The following is a 12927-nucleotide window of genomic DNA, read 5'->3' on the forward strand; positions in this document are numbered from 1 at the left end:
GCCACCCTCATTCTCAGCATCACCTAGAATCTCCCAGTCCTAAATCCCTCCTGGAAGGATCCAGACCACCCACCCAAAGTCTAGCCACCCCACACCCGCGGTTGGAGAAAGAAAGGGACACATCCTCTTTGATATAATGAGACATGGGTAATCTGTTGGGAGATGGCCCTCTCCTAGCCTGGGGGGAGGAGGGTCCCTAGATACTCAGAGCTCCTGAGCCTCCCGGTGTGATCTGGGGTGGGTGGGGGCAGTTGTCTACCATCGCTCCCTCGGCCACTCCAAGCAGAACTGACCACCCCTCCACTACTCTTAAACTCCAAGATCTTCCAGGTCACAGATATGGACCCTTCCAGGCACTAACCGAGGTCCTATCCTTCACTCCTGGCTTCGGAATCTGGGGCTGCCGCAGAGCAGGGACCCCGGGCTGTTGGCACAAACGCCTCGGCGCGCGGATCCTGCAGAGCTGTTCAGGTGCCTTCCAGCAGAGGGCGCTGTGGGCGTGCCCTGCCTTCCAGACCCGGGCCCCGCAGAAACATTCCGGGAGAGAGGAGGGGCAGCAGGGGCAGGGATGGAGAGAGGCTTCAGAAGCTATTCCCGTCCCGTCCCCTGTCAACAGCCTTTTTTCCCTGCTAAAAATGGGAGATTCGTGATAGCTAGGAAGCCCACTGAAAGGCTGCGCCGGTCACGTACTCACCCGTGAGTCCAGACGCTGGGCCAGCTCCCGGGAACTGGAAAGGGGACTACTTGGGCTTCCTTGCTCTGCCCATTGTTCCTCCTCTCCGCCATATTAGCACCCCACCTTTTGCAGACTCCGCTAGAACCCACCTCCTTCGGGAAGCCTTCCCAGGTCTTCCCACAGCAGCAGCTTCTTACGGGATATTTACTAGTGTATACATATGTGTGTTCTGTCTCCCCCATCAGACCGGGGGCTCCCAAGCATATTTGCAGATCTTTCCCGGGGCAAGGCTGTGTAGCTCCCATCAGACTGGAGGGTCTTTGAGGCCACAGGCCTTACGTCCTCCATCTGACCAGGGGTTGTCTCCCCCATCAGACCCTTCCCTCTCTGAGGTAACTCTTGCGCACCTCCAGTGACACCTGTCTTAGGTCTCTGTCCCCAGGCAATCATCAGTCTGAAGACAGCCCTCCTCCCTCCTCCCCTAAGGGGAGATCAGAGAGCTTTGCACACTGGGTGGGAGAGAGATGGGTTTGATCAGAGGAAAGATACTATTCGGGAAAAGAACAGAAAGCAGGCAGGTGAGATTGGAAAGGATTGAAGACACCAGACTCCCTGTTTGTACCACATGTCGGCTCTGCCTCTGAGGGTTCCCCCGTTCCATCTGTGCAGTCACCCAGAATTTGGCCCTCATCACTGCATGTCACAAGCCAGGGTAACTCGTTCCAGCCTGGGGCCACATAGTGAGCCCAGCAGCCTCTGCCTGTATCCACAGGCACTGACCAGAACATTTCATGTCTCCTGTTCTGGAGGCTGGAAGTCCAAGTTCAAGGTGCTGGCAGGGCTGGCCCCTTCTGAGGACTACAAGGAAAGGGTCTGTTCCAGGCTCCTCTCCCGGCTTCCGGTGCTTCCTTGGCTTGCGGCCCTAGAACCTGTCTTCACATGGCCGTCTCCCTGTGATGTGTCTGTCTTCAAATTCCCCCCCCCTTTTTTTAACATTTATTTATTTATTTATTTTGAGAGAGAGCATAGGAGAGGGAGGCAGAGAGAGAGGAAGAGAGAATCTTAAACAGGCTCCATGGAGCCCCATGTGCGGCTCGATCCCACGACTGTGAGATCATGACCTAAGCCAAAATCAAGAGTCAGATGCTTAACCGACTGAGCCACCCAGGCACCCCTCCAAATTTCCCTTTAATAAGGACCTCAGTCATATTGGTGGATCAGGGCCCACCACAATGACCTCATTTTAACTTGATTGCCTCTGGAAAGATCTTATCTCCAAATACGGTCACATTCTGAGTCCTAGGGGTTAAGAGTTCAACAAATGGATTTAGGTGGAGCGACACCATTTCACCCATAATGCTACACTCGTGGGGCTGATGTTCTAGTGGAGAGAGATGGACAAGAAACACAAAATCAAGTAAATATACATTAAGGCAAAAGGTGATAAGGCAGAAAAATGAAGCATTATTAGGGAAAGGGGAGCTCCAGGGTGGGCAGAAGGCTACTATCCCAGGGCAGTTTGACTCCTGGGGCAGCAGAAAGCACTAGGTGACCGGGAACAAGAGCTGGAAAGAAGGCTAGAGCACACAAAACAAATCTTGCTGCCCTCCCCCACTTTGTGGTAAAACCCAGACCCCCCCAATGCTGAAATAAGGAGATGGGGGGCACGGTTCACACACCCCAAAAGTCCTGCTGTGAAGGCCCAGGTCACGCCAAGCACACAGACTCTGGGCCTCAGTTTCCTCATTCAGGGAATGAGGGAGGAAGACTGGACAAGGTTCCCTCTGACTCTGAGGCTGGTGACTTTACCATCCTGGTTCCAGACTTCAGAACATTCCAGGATGAGAGGGGTGGTGGGGATTGCCCAGAGGTTGTCAGCTCTCCTGGAGACAAGGACTCTTCCCTCGGGCCACAAGTCCCCAGCATGCAGGTGGCAGAGTCCTGTGCCACCACGCCTGGCTCAGGGGTGGAGACACGTGCTCTGGGAACCCAGAGAATGTGCAGAACAGCCACCAACCCCGCAGACCCACTGGGTGCAGTTCCAGGCCACCACAACACTGTCCCTCAGGGCCGGAGGCCCGATGAAATTACAACCACCATCAATGAAAGGTTTGGCCCCGAGTAGTGGAAAAAGTGTGAGTTTCTGGGCCGGCCTCTCCAGCCAGCCTGTCTCCTGTCACTGGCTGGGCGATTCACCTCACCTCTCCCAGCCCTGGTGTGCCTATCTGGAAAATCACCATCCTTCCCTCCAGGGTGTTGGCAGGAAGAAACGTGCTTGTCCCTGTGCGGCTCGGAAGGGGGACCCAGGGGCCCCTGCGCAGTCCGCCCCAAGTCAGCTTTTACAGAGTTGGGGGGTGGGGGGGAGAAGGTCGGGAGGCGCAGGGCACAGTTCCCTTGGTTTTCTTAAGCTGCGATTCCCAGCCCGGAGAGAACTTTCAGGGTGACACCAACAAGGCTTGGGAGTTGGCAGGCCCTGTACCCACAATACCAGTAATAAAATTAAATGAATACATGTCCCAAGCTGCCTGGGATGGGCCTGGGCTAATACAGGGAGGGGGTGGTCCCAGGCAAGAAGCGGGGTGGGGGTTAGAAGCCAGCCCGCCAGCGCCCTCTCCTGGCGGTCTCTGCGGCCTCCGTGTCGCCTCTGTTCTTCCCCAGCTGTATTTGTCGCACGCCTTCATCCGCTTCTCGCTCCCACTGTTTCCCCGCCCCCCCCCCAACTCTGCCTTTGTCCCCTCTTTCTAGGGGCGCCTAGCCTGGGTCTCTCTCAATCTGTTTTCCCCGCTCCCCTCCCCCGCATCCGCCCAGCACCCTCCCCGCCCCCGCGCGCCCTGCCTCCAAACCCGGCGAAGCCACATCTGTCCTTAACCCAAAATCCTGCCAATTAAACCGCTCCCTCTGGCTCCCGCGGCCGCTGCTGACGTCGGGAGAACCGGGCGAGGCGAGGCCGCCGCCTACGCGGGTGGGGTGGGGGGAGGCGACGGTCCCCTCCCGGGGCCCAGCGGTCGTCCGTCTGTCCGCCCACAAGGCAGGCGAACCTCGCGAGGCCCCAGCGCCGTGCGTCCCAACCTGACTCCCGCCAGGCCCCCCGCTCGGGGTCCCCCATCCGCTCCAAAACCCCCACCTGGGTCCCCTGCACCTCCGCTCCGTCCTGATGTCCCCCATCCGTTCCGAGAGCCGCACCCGAGTCCCCCGGAACCGCCCCCTCGTGCTCGGGGTCCCCCACCCGCTCCAAGACTCGGTGTCGCTCTCCTGGCGGGAGCTCCGCGACCCCCAGCCCGCGCCCCCGCATCCCCCACCTTTCCGACTGCGCGCTCCCAGCACCCTCTGTGCCTCCGGCGCGCACCCCGAGGTCACCAGCTCTCCCCGCACCCTCCGCGCGCTCGGGCCTCGGTTTCCCCGCGCCGAACCGCGCTGGCTCTGCCGCCACGAGGATGTCGCCTTGTGAACCCGAGGTGGGGGTGGGGGCACATTAAGAACAATCAGCGCGCGCATAGCTGACAGTGTTACCTTAATAAATAATAGTCTGAACGGCATGTAAATAAATAGAACGCTTTATGTGAGCAGGAGGTGCAGCCCCGAGGCCCGCAAGCTGCTTCCAAGACCCCAGGACATTGGCAGGTGCCCTGCGCCCCAGGGGCCTCACCCGCGGCGGGGCTGGGCCTGGAAGCTGAGGCCCAGAGAAGGAGCCCAAGGGAGAGAGACTGGAAGGAAGACAAAAAATGCCGTGGGGAGAGAGAAAACGTGAGTGGGGGGCTGGGAAGGAGAGGGATAAATCCGAAGAGCGGAGTAGGGACAGTAGAAGAGGCAGAATCTGGTGTCCCAGGATAACACAGGAGAGAGCTCCCTCCCTCCTGCTGACACACTTCCTCCTGGGTTTCTCCTCCTGTGTCTCTGCTTCTTTGCCCGCTCCTCTTCACCTCCCCCCATCCCTTAACCCTGGGAGACCCCAGGGCTGGGACATGGGCCTCTCCTCACCTGTCCCCACTGGCTCACTAGATGAGTGCCTTCACTCTAGATGCTTTACATGTTGTCCCTGTGTGGAAGGCTCCCTCATGTGCTCTCCAGCCAGACCTGTCTCCTCTGAACCACAGACTAGCACCTCTCTCACGCATCCAAGACCTTAACATGCCCCCAGCCCAGCACCCGCCCTCCTCCCAAACCTGCTTCACCCTCCTCTTTCCCGTTTGGCAAGTGGCAACTCCCTCCTTCCAGTTGTTGAGGCCAAAAACCTGCATCCTTGATGCCTCTCTCCCCTCCTATTAGGAAATCCTGTCCTCTCCGCCTTGAAAACATCTCTGGAATCCTTCCACTCCTCCCAGCTCCATGGCCAAGCCCCCACCATTTCCCACCTGGGCTGCTGCAACAGCTCAGGCTTACTGGGCTCCCCATTGTCTCTCTATGGACAGAGTAGAGACACAGAAATACTAGTCACATTAAGCCCCTCCTCTGCTCAGATATTTCATGCAGAGGAAAACCAACGTCCTTAAAGGGCCCACCAGACCCTACCGGCCACTGCTCCCTTTTGGCGCTGACCTGCTCCCCACCCCCCATCCCCTGCTCTAGCCACCCTAGACCCCTCGGCTGTTCCCACCTTTGAGTTTCCACACTAGCTGCTCCGTCTTCCTAGAACATTCTCTTCCTAGAACATGCTCTCCCCACATATCATCATAGGTTAACCCATCACCTACTTCAAGTCTTTGTTCAAGTGTCCCATTCTCCATGAGGCCAACCCAGGGCCATCCTATTAAAGCTATGAATTTCTCTAACCCCTCCCTCCTCTACATCGTCATCACTCTGCTTTCTATTCCTTCAACCTCTAGTGCTCAACCTCTTCTAATAACATGACTTACCCATTTTCTTCTTTCTCTCTCTCTCTCTCTCTCTCTCTCTCTCTCCCAAATAGTAAGCTCCATGAAAGCATGGGTTTTGTCCCCCGCCCCCAACACTGCTGCTGCATCTTTAGTACCAAGAATAAAAGAGACTCAAAAATATTTGAAGGAAGGGAAGAAGAGAGGGTGGGTGGTTGGAGGGAAGGAAGAGGAGTGCACGGGGAAAAGAGAGCCCCTGGAGGAGGGAACAGCATGGCAGAGGCAGGGTGGCATCAGACAAGCGAAACAGGGTGGGGAGCACTTGGCCAGGCTGGAGCTTGGAGTGGTCCGGGGGCTGTCGGACGTGAGCAACTCTTCACCAGCCTGGTGCCCAGGCTGAAGGAGCACCCAGTGGGGGGTGCGGCAGCCCTGTGGCAGGCAAGGTACCCCCCCAAGCCCTGTGGCAGGGAGCACCGGCACCACCTCAAGCCCCAGCTGGGTGTTGGACCCCGGGGCTGCGGGCGGTACTGCCTGGGTAGGCCCCTGGTAACAGCCACAGTAATTACTGGTTGTATGCGATTAGGGGATAATTATGCTTAATAAGTCCAAAAGTAATTACCATGCAGGCTGCTTGCTGCTTTGGAAAACAGAGGCCCCTGGTGAGCAGGAGCCAGGGAATTGAGAAGGGGGAGAGTGGGCATCACAGAACATCAGAGGCGCTGGTTCATTTCTCTAGCAAATGGCCTGAATCCTCTCAGTGGTTTGCTCCACCAGGGGCTTGCTCACCTCCAGTGATGAGGCAGCTCCTTCCATCTTTGGACGGCCACACACACAATTTCAGCTGTTTCTGGCCACACCATAACCTCTTCACTTGCACGCAGCATCTTAGCATATGCACAGACAGAGAACTCAAGTATCATTTGGAAAAGGAGCAAAGCGCATCATCACACGCATTGCCACTGGCTGTTTTATTGACTCACAACATCACTAACGTAGTATTTCCCTTTAGTCCCACTGCACAGGTGAACAGACTGGGTCTCTCAGAGGCCAAGCTCACAGAAGTGGAGGACAGCAGAGCCTGAGTTCACATTTCAGTCTGTGTGATGCCAAAATCTATGTTCCCAGCACCTAAGTTTACTGATTCTCCCTGAGGTCACACAGAGCCAATCCAACCCACCTCCCCAGAAACCAACCCAGGACCTCGTGAGTCTTTTTTTACTTTTTTTACTCTACACAGACTCAGTGGCTGCACTCCGTGCTGTGTCCAGGAGGCCACGTGGGGTAATGAAAAGGACACCAGTTTCTTTCCATTGGTTCTGCTGCCAACTAACCCTGTGGCCCTGAGCAAGCTGCTTGTTGCCTTTGGGCCTCCATTTTCCCATCTGTGCAAGGGGGGTAAAGGGGCCCCCAGTTTATGACTTTTGGTTCTCTCCCCTGAGCCCAACCCTAAGACCTGAGCAGTTCCAAGCCCACACTGGCCCAAGGCTTCCACACCTGGGACCTGGGAAGACTCAGTGACCTTCTCCAACCCCTGGGACAGCTTCTTTTCTTCCTCTGGATTGGACTGCCCTGTAGAGGCACCCCAAGAAGATGCCTTAGAGGGGACAGTGAGCAATACTCTGCTCTGGACGCACACCCCCGCCCTTCCATGACCCCAAACATCTACTTTCAACTTCATTCTTAGAACTTGATTTCCAGGGGAGGGGACAGAAGTGGAAGTTTGCAGGACACCAAGAATATCGTGTTAACATACAAAAGCCCTCCTTAAAATTGCTGCCATCACCTGGATAGAGATTCGTATGTATGATGAGAGTAACTTATGGTGATGTAAAGGATGACACTTTGATGTCCATTTTCTCCCATATCTCTACACCAACCTGCTGGGGCATGGGTAGCACTGTCCACATTTCACACATTAGGCAACTGAGGCCCAGGAAATGGAAGCAACTTGTCCCAGATCACATGGCTAGCCAAAGACAGAACCAGACTTTGAATCCAGATCTGACTCCAAAGCCTGTAATTGTGACCACTACTCTGTATCTCCTCACAGCCTCAGAGCCAGCTGCTCTGGCATCAGGGAAATCAGAGGTGATGAGGCTTCAAGGGTCAGATCCAAACTCCCCACCAGCATTAGAGCCCAAGGGTGTCATCAGAGGCTGGTGAAGCTATCTGGCCCCTGCCTGCATCTTTCTTGGTAGAATGTCCACTGCACCTGCTTCTCCACTGAGGATTATCCTTGGGGTCCCAGAGGGAAAGAGAAAGATTTGAAAAGAGTAAATACAGCAACAGAGGCATCTCATCGATGCCTGGAGCATTACAACGTGGGGACAGAGAACACAGAAACATAATTAAAACCGCTCTAGCGCCCTAAATTGCCAGGCCTGCAGGCTGAGGGAAAGAATGGAGTGGACTTCAGAGCAGTGCAAATATGGAATCAGGGGGGACTATCCACTCTCAAGCTCCAACAGTGGAAAAAAATCGCTACTGCTGTAAAAATAATAGAACTGCCAACCACCCATAAAATCTGCTCCATTGATATAAAACATATAAAATGATTTATATTTCCTGTGAGAGTATCGAAATCACAAATTGTTTTCCGGAAATAATATCACTGAAAAACAATGATCCGCGGGAGAAGCAGACTGGGGTTGGGATGCACAAATGCTCCCCAAGGTAGTGGGGTCCCAAGCCACCCCTCGGAAGATTTCCAAACATGAGGAAGCTAGGTACTTATCTCAGGAGATTCTGAGTGAGCAGGTGAGATGAAAGGCCTGGGGATCACAGTACTGATGGACTCTCCTTAGGAGATTCTGCAGCGGTCCTTCCAGCCAGGTCTGGGGTTGAGGGACCACCACGCAGGGGCCAGACATCTTTCAGCACCAGGGACAGGGGCACACGCACAGGCTCTCTCAAAAGCTCCTGGTCACTGCCCATGCTGGGAATTTAGCTCTTTTACTCTTTTTAGTGGGGAGAGATGAAGAGGATCTTCTTACCTCCTTCCTCCCTCTCCCTGGTTGGGAGGAAAGCATATGTTCTTTGTGGCCACTGAGGCCCAAGACTTACAGGACATGAAAAGCCAATGGTGCAGGGGAGGGGAGGGTGGGCTCACATATGGCTCAAAGATGAGGGACACCGCCCCGGCCAAAAAAAAGACTTCCTGCTTTTACTTGACAGTGAGGGAGAAGCCAGGAGGGAAGTAGAAGGGTCCTGGACTAGGAGTCCTGTGCATCAGTCTTGAGTCTCTCCCTTGGGCAAGCCACTTCCTCTCTCTGGCCCTGACTGCACCATTTCCTGGGCCCTGTGGCTGGTAGAGCAAAGCTGGGGCTTGACCCCAGATCTTTTTGATGACTGAGATAATGCTTTCTACCTCTACCCCACTCACCATGGTCTCAAAACAGTGAATAATACAAACCAGCATTTCTCAAACTGTGACCCTCAAAAGTGAGCGTGTCCCAAGAGACAGGCATTTTTTGTGCCTCCAAAGAAGGGAGGGGAAATACTACAGTAAAAGCAAGTTTGAGAATTAGGATGGGAAACAGAAACAGATCTGTTTGCTGTAGGACTTCTGGGCCCTCGAATGTGCTATTGTGTGTTGATTGTTTCCGAGATGGCGAGCAAGAAGTACTCAGTGTTTCTCAAACATCCTTTCGTGGAACACCTACAGGAATAGCTAACAGTATTATATCTACATCTATATCTATATCTATCACTTATCACGTGGCAGGAGCTATTCTAAGATCTTCCCAATGTTAAGGCACTTAATCTTCACAACAGCCTCTGAAGCAGATACTATTATTACCTTTTTGCAGAAACAGAAACTGAGGCACTGGGGGTTAAGTACTTACCCAAGGTCATGTGGCTAGTGTGCTCCAGAGCCTGCACTTAAATTGCATTACTGAAATGCATCTCCCACCTTGAGGACTGGAGTTCACATGCCACGGTCTGGGAAGTGCTGTCCCAGGTGCATGTCTATTTAACCTGGGATTTTAGCAATAGATTTTCCCTTTCAGTTTTATTTGCTTTGGGCTGCTGTTTAGATTCCCTGAGCAAACAGTGGCAGGCCCAGGTGATGACTGGAAGGCAGGAAGAGCCCATGTGGTTGAATGTACGTACGTGTGTACGTGTAAGGTTCAGGTTGGCTTTGCTGCACGGAGGCTGAGAACTGCTGAGTTTCTAGTCACCTGGTGAGGGACCAGAGACAGGAGAGAAATGGAGAGGTGCCTTCAGGAAAGAGGGAAGGAGGAGCAAGGAGGTAGAGGAGAGGAAGAGAGGGGCAGAGGAGGAAGAAGGAGGGCAAGAGAGAAGGAAGAAAGCAAAGGGCGGAGAGGGGGAGAGGGGAGACAGAGTGGAGAGGAGGGAGTGGACAAGAAGCAGGGAACAGAAGGGAATAGAGAACAGCAGGAAGTGGGGACCACCTCCCCTCAGTCCCAGGGCTCTGTCCCACCTTCCTCTGAGGGCCTCACTTGCCCCCATTCTCCTCTGTGGCAGCACCTTCTTCCTTTGCAGCCTCAGCCTGGGTGAGGCCCCCAGTGCATAAGGGCTCTGGGGACACCTGGGGAGCAGGATTTGGGGGCTGGTCCTGCCTGTGAGCCCCAGGACTTTGGCTTGGAAGCCTCTCCATGCCTGGAACCCTGTTCTGGGCCTAGCTTCTTTCCCCTGAACAAACCAACACCTGCCACTCACCAGCACTTCCTGGAATTTCGAAAGAGTCTGACACTCTTTCTCTCCAGTGGCCTTTCCCTGCTTAGGTGGCTTATCTGCTCCAGGACTCAGCTCTAACTCTCATTTTCTGGTCTCAAAAAAAAAAAAAAAATCTAAAACATAGATCCTGCTTCTTTTTCCACAGAAACATCAACACCAAAACGGAACATCATTGGTGACAGTCCCTGCTCCAGGCCCAGCCCTGGGGCTTCCTTGAGGGCATCAGGGTGATGTCATCCTGCCAGTCTGAGACACCAGTGGGCTCCAGCCCCATCCAGGTCAGCTCCCACCCAGCCTGAGGTCTCTCCCAGCCTAAGCCCCATGCCCAGCACTTCTGGGAGAACATTTGGGGCCAACGTTGCCATGGTAACCATGATACCAGCGGTTGTATTCATTATGCTCAGAGTGTAGAATTATATGGCCTAGAATCAAACAATGAGAAGCAGATAGCATCGTGGGTAGAGCAACGGACTGGGAATCAGTGCCTGCCTCTGGCCGCAGCAAAGTTATCAGGCAGAGTGACTCTGACAAGTTACTTCCTTGTCCTTGCTGGGACTTCACCTGTCAAACGCACACCTGTGTGAACATGGGGAGCATTGGATGGGATGATCCCAAAGATCTCTGACTTGTTGGATGCCTCCAGTAGCTAAGTGACTACCTGAAGTTCCCCACGCCCCCCCCCCCCGCCCCCCGCAAAACCACCCACCACCAGCTCCAGGGAGAGACAGTGGGGAAACAGTCAAAAGCGTATCAACCCAACCTGCGTTTTAGGTCTCATTCCCATGGTCAGAAATCAGAAACATTAGTCCAAAGGAAGGGAGCCTCCCTCATGAGTTGGTCTCCCTTGGAAAGAAACCAACTTCCCAGGGGCAGATTGCCTGGAACCTCGGACTCCCCTTCCCACCTACCCAACCCTGAGAGCAGCCTTTCTTTCTTTCTTTCTTTTTTTTTAAGTTTATTTATTTATTTTTGACAGAGACAGAGACAGTGTGAGTCGGGGAGGGACAGATAGAGAGGGAGAGAGAGAATCTCAAGCAGGCTCCATGCCACCAGCACAGAGCCTGATGCGGGGCTCAAACCCATGAAACTGTGAGATCATGACCAGAACCGAAACCAAGAGTCAACGCTTAACTGACTGAGCCACCCAGGCGCCCCGAGAGCAGCCCTTTCTTTGGTCCAATCACCCCCCTTCCAGGGATCTGTGCTCAGGCAAGGAAAACTTGGAGTCCACATTTTGGCTGCTAGGGAATGGCTAAGGGAATTGGGGTACATATCCCCAAACAGAACACTGTGACAACCGTTAACAATTATAGTTACTGGGAGTATAAAATTGCTTATGCTCTGGTGTTAAGTAGGAAAAACAAGATGCCAAATGTGGAGTGCTGTACGGTTCTTTTTAAAGGGCATAGGAAAAAATACTTGGCTTAGAATAAATTCTGTTTTCCTTTTTGAACCCTACTTTCCAAATCTCTACAGCTAACATGTATTATTCTATTCTAGAAAGATTAATAAAACGCTTTTTTCTTTTAAGTGGGCCTTGATAGGGAGGCAACAGGGCTTGTCAGTCCTTGGTTCAAATCTTGACTCTGACATTTGCTACCCATGGGCATGATGATTTCCTTGACCTGTCTGAGCTGTGATTTCCTCACATGGGGATGGTGGTGATGCTTAGTGTAAGGATAAAGTGAGATAAGGCCTCTAGAGCACGTAGCATGGCCTGGCACAGAGCGGGTGCACAGGAAACAACAGCTATCAGCTGGACTTTGTGTGGCCATCATCACGTACCCGCTCTGGCTCTGGTCTCAGTCCCCTTCCAGAGTCTTGGCCTCTGTCCCTCAACCTGCAGTTCTGACTCTGCCGCCCTCTCAGCCTGCCTCCAGCCCCATCTGGAGAGTCTGTCCCCTGCCCCCAGCACAAGCCCATCCCCAGATACCAGCAGCCCCAAATCATGCTCAAGGAGTTGCCCATCGGTTTCTCCCAGGATGCCCAGCTGACTGTGCACCACTCCCCCAGGCCCCCTCCAGCACCGAGCCCCCCACCCCTAGCCAAGGACTCTCCAGCCCCAAGGACTGTCATTTTTCGTAGGCTTTGCCACTTTCCCCGAGTCTTCTGAGGAAGACACAGTCAGGCCTGAGTCAGCCTCTGGACCCCAAGCCCTGCCCTGAGGAGAGGCGTGTCTTTGGATGAATCCGCTGGTGGCAGCACCCCCACTCCCCAGGCCTGGTGACAGACGTGTTTTACCTCTGATAATTCCACCATTTTTGGCACCTAAGGGAGCAGAACAGGCAAGAGAACAACGAATATTTTGTGGGAGCCGGAGGCAACTAGGGTTCTGCAGAGTGACAGGCAGAGAGGACCAGGCAGGGAGAGACGACAGGCCTGAGGTGGCAGTGCTGTGGCAGGGGGGCGGGGATCTAGGACACACCCCCGAAACTCATCTTCCCTCTGTCTGTCACTCTCATGTCTTTTCTCCCTGTTTCCTTCCTCCTCTCCCTTCCTTCTTTCCCTTCATTTGTTTTTTTCCCTCCTCCCTCCTTGCCTCCTCATTAATTCATTCCTATTTTTAATTCCTCTCCCATCTATTTGTTCAAGTGCTATGCTAGCCCTTTTCCTCCTGCTCTGTGTTGAGTCCTGTGCTGGGCGCTGGCGACATGGATGAACGAGACACAGCGTGGGTCCTTAAGGCACAACACTGACTTTTGCAACCCCATCACTCCAGAGCACTCCAGAGCTCCCACC

Source organism: Leopardus geoffroyi, chromosome C1, assembly GCF_018350155.1.
Source record: "Leopardus geoffroyi isolate Oge1 chromosome C1, O.geoffroyi_Oge1_pat1.0, whole genome shotgun sequence".
Lineage (NCBI taxonomy): Eukaryota > Metazoa > Chordata > Mammalia > Carnivora > Felidae > Leopardus > Leopardus geoffroyi.